We start from the raw sequence: 4746 nt of genomic DNA, 5'->3' as shown, positions 1-4746 counted from the left end.
ACCAATGACTTAGAAATAGGGGGGGAAAACATGAATAATTATAAAGAAAAAATGGGGGAGGGGATAGAAACATCAGTGGATCAGCTTCAGGGTTCTCATACCTCCGTAAATACAACACACATGGATGACAAACCTCAGCGGGTCCAGGAGGGGCACTTAGAAACTTCCAGCAGGTATGGGAAAGCCCAGGAACATGTGTTAACACTTCACCATTCCTTTTCATGAAAAGCTGCAAGCTCTAGGATGTACCCCACGCCCAGCCACTTCTAACTTGGGGCAGGTGTGATTATGCAGAAATAAGTAGATTAGAGAGAGATAAATGTCAGATTATAGATAGGTAAAGTGTGAGCCAACAGTGGCTCCATGCACTGCTTGAGGAGAGACAGAGATGAAAGGCTTGAGAGGCCTGTTTAACCATTTATAACTTGAGGACAAAGAGAGAAAAATAAGAAGGAACTAGAGACCAGAAGCAAACAACCAACCAATGGCCTCTAGCCGTTCACATCGATGTACACCACAGAAGTCATTAGTCCAGGAAGCCCTCCTACTAGCCAGGGCTGATTCAACTGGTATCATCTAAACTATAAAGGAACATCTTATCTTCCCAGGCCATACCTTGCTCATCTGGAGTGAGGCATAAAAGATGTCGAACGTTTGAGAGACTAGGCATTTTTACTCCAAAAGACTACACATTACCTTAAAAAATTAAATTACTGCATTATATTATATTTACTTGATTAAACTAAAAAGTAGGGTTTACCTAATATCCAATGTGATGGAATTTATAAGAAATAGCTGATCAGTTGGAGCCAAAATTACATTTTCTCTGCATATCTGACAACATTTCTATGATCACGTTTCTGTGTGAGTGAGTATATGTGTGTGTGTAATATCTATGTTTAGGATATGTGTGTGTTTATCTCTGTACAGTGTATATTAGGTACAGGACATTTTTTGATGAAACCTTGAAAAACAAAATATAAAAGTCCTATACTTCTCTAATTCCTGAACAATGTAAACATAAATCCTGTCTTTAAGTTGGCAAAATACATATATTCCTTAGAACAAAATTTTTCAAAATGTGGCCTATTTACCCCTAGGATTTTATGGGACCTTTTTAGTGGTCCTTGAATTAAAAAATTATTTTCTTAATAACAAGACAATATTTGTATTTCCCACTGCATTTACATTTATTTGTGCTAATGGTATAAAAGCAACAGGTGCGCTTGTTTTTAGCACACCTCAGAGTGGTGGCACCAAACTGTACTAGTTGTCTTCATAGTCTTCACACATTTGCGGGGGTAGGGGGGAAGATGGTTTTACTTAACAATATACTGGATGAGCAATAATAAAAGTTATAAATTTTATTAAAATATTAATTGTATTCAATCTCATAGCTTGGGTACCTGTCTTTTTCATGTTTTATTTAACTAAATGGGAAGTGAACCGAAGCTTTCTGCAGCCTGCTTCAGTACCATGGATGTCTCAAGGACAAGCACTTGGGTAATTATTTTGAGTTACAAGCTGAACTAGCCATTTTTTTTCTCATGAATCCCCGTGTTTACTCGAAAATCTGACTGATAGACAAATTGGTTATTCAGATGTTTGTGAATAATTTCTTAAAAATGAATGAATGGATCCTGCTACTATCAAGGAAATCTGACAATATTTGTTACAGATGATAAAATATGAGCTTACAGGGCTTCCCTGGTGGCGCAGTGGTTGAGAGTCCGCCTGCCGATACAGGGGACACAGGTTCGTGCCCCGGTCCGGGAAGATACCACATGCCGCGGAGTGGCTAGGCCCGTGAGCCATGGCCGCTGAGCCTGCACGTCTGGAGCTTGTGCTCCGCAACGGGAGAGGCCACAACAGTGAGAGGTTCGCGTACCGCAGAAAAAAAAAAAAAATATGAGCTTACAAGCAAAAATTAGAATCTTGGAAAGCTTACTTGTACCACCATAAGTTTGATAACCTCCCTATACTTAAAAACATTTTCTGATGAAATTGGTGGTGATATTAACAAAAGAGAGTTTTTATGTTGTTTAACTAAATGTTTTACTTTTGGGAGATATACAAAACTAAGAAACCAACATTTTCTAAATGAACGATGCAGGACATAACAAAGTCATGCATGGATTAAAAAAATCCATTCCAAGGGCAAGATAGACCAATGGATTTTAATATAACTGACTATGAAAAGTTCCTCGACACAGTTTCAGATTCCACTTTGGAACTAACCTGTTAAGTTTTAGTGTAGCACAGAAGAATATACAAAATTATATGCAAAAGCTATTAAATGCCTCACTTTTTTCTAACTACCTGACACTGGATTTTCTTCATTAACTTCAACAAAAATTTCAAATTGCAACAGTTTGAATGCAGAAGCAGATATGAAAATCTGGCCGTATTTTATTAAGCCAGATATGAAAAATTGTAAAATGCTGTCATTATTCTCACTAATTATGTTGTTTTGAAAAATATCCTTATTATCAAAAAAGCGTGTTCTTTTGTTAACACGTATTGGGCTTGAGACTTTTTTTAAATTGATTTAATAAATATTTTTAAATTTTTCTGTTTTAATTTCAATATGATAAATGTCAACAGATATAACCCATATCACCAAGAGATGTCTGGGGTCCTCAATAATTTTTAAGAGTGTAGAGGGGTCCCAAAACTGCTGCCTTGAAGCATGGGTCAGCCACCTTCCATCACAGCTATATTTGAAAACCTGGAACTTTGAAAACAAATATTTTAATAGTGTCCCCTTAGCCAGTACTTATATAAGTGATCGCCACCAATTCTCTGGAGAGAGGCCCATTCACTCTGTGACTCTTACTGCCCCAGGGACAGATTCTCAGTCAAATCAGAGATTAAAGTAGATCATCATTTCTCCAGTGATCTTGGCTCCAACTGCAGGTGAAGTTTGTTTGCCCACGTTCACAACATTGAAAGAGGCCACGTGCTCGTCTATCAGGGTCTTATTCAAGCCCCTATCTGTACCTATTCAAGCAAATACATCAAAACTTGCTCTTTATTTTACTTTTAGTCATTCAATAAAAATTTTACACAGACCTTCGTTGCCAGCTGGTAATGTTATTAACACAACAAAAATGAAACAAGCCAAAAATTAACTGCACATAAAGTCTTCTTTTAATTTATGCTGAAAGATATTTGTGATATTTTCCTATTTATTGAGCAACATTAAATGAGGAAACAATTCTAGTATATTTTTACCTTAATTTTTTAAAAACTTAAATACTTGTTCTACAGACATATGTAAACTTATCTCATCCATAAAACTGCTTAGTATTCTCAAAGCTTCCATATAATCAGTAATTATCTATTCTGATTTTTTGATAAGCTTCTGCTACCAAAAGCAAAACATATGTGGCCTAGCATCATGTAAATATTGAATGTATATTGCTAACTTAATGTTTTCCCAAATTAATCTTAAAATTCCTATTTATTTTTCTTCTTTTACAAATTCTTTAATTGAGACTTATTTTCATTTAAAATATCATATAGGGCTTCCCTGGTGGCGCAGTGGTTGAGAGTCCGCCTGCCGATGCAGGGAACGCGGGTTCTTGCCCCGGTCCGCGAAGATCCCACATGCCACAGAGCGGCTGGGCCCGTGAGCCATGGCCACTGAGCCTGTGTGTCCGGAGCCTGTGCTCCGCAACGGGAGAGGCCACAACAGTGAGAGCATACCGCATACCGCAAAAATAAAATAAAATAAAATAATAAAATAAAATAAAATAAAATAAAATATCATATAAATGGTACTGAACTGTATATTTCTCACTGCTGCCATGAAAATAAAACAGTCCTGGTTACTAAAATGGATAAATTTGACTTCACAGAATTTTTTTTAAAAAAGCAGGCCCAGGACAAGTTTGCTATGCTTTGACTTCCCATGTGGTTTAGATTTCCCAGAAAGCTGTTTGTGGGAGAACTAGGAGGCCAGGTCTATAATTGAGCTGTCAATCAGATGCAATGGTGTAAGAAGATGCCATATGGCTCACTGATATTTTTCATGTTGAAAAAAATAACAAATTTTTATATGCAGGTCCCACCAATATAATTGCACTGTGTGGAGAAAATATACTCTGGAATATATGCAGCGATGCAGGACTCCTTTTTCAAATCAATCAAATTAATTTATACTGATTAAAAACCCATTTTTCTATTCTTTTGAACCAGCAAAAAAAGTATAAGCAGATCATAGAGTTAAGGGTAAAAAGCAGTGATTTTTTTTTTAACTCAAACAGTATTGCGTTTAGCCCATTTGTGTGCAATGGATTTCATGTATAAAATATTTATTTAAATTAATGTTGTTCTATGTGCTTAAACTGAGGTTAGAATAATAGGTATTCTATACAGCATTGCAATCCAGTTAACAAAACTACTTTGGCACAGATTTCAGCATATGTGTCCTAAAAAATTACTTCATATTTTCTTTAATTAGATCATGTTTAAAATGCCATGAGGATGCTATTTAAAGGAACTACACTATATAAGAACGAACCACTTCGAAAGAAAAATTGCCTTTCCCCTTACTTATCTCTACTATTCTCCTTACATTGCTTCTGATTGTTCACTACTTTTCTTGTTAAGAGTAATAATAATGTGGGGCTTCCCTGGTGGCGCAGTGGTTGAGAGTCTGCCTGCCGACAGAGGGGACACGGGTTCGTGCCCCGGTCCGGGAAGATCCCACATGCCGCGGAGCGGCTGGGCCCGGGAGCCATG

Source organism: Lipotes vexillifer, unplaced genomic scaffold (genome assembly GCF_000442215.2).
Source record: "Lipotes vexillifer unplaced genomic scaffold, Lipotes_vexillifer_v1.1 scaffold508, whole genome shotgun sequence".
Classification (NCBI taxonomy): Eukaryota; Metazoa; Chordata; class Mammalia; order Artiodactyla; family Lipotidae; genus Lipotes; species Lipotes vexillifer.
This window is presented reverse-complemented; position numbering follows the sequence as displayed.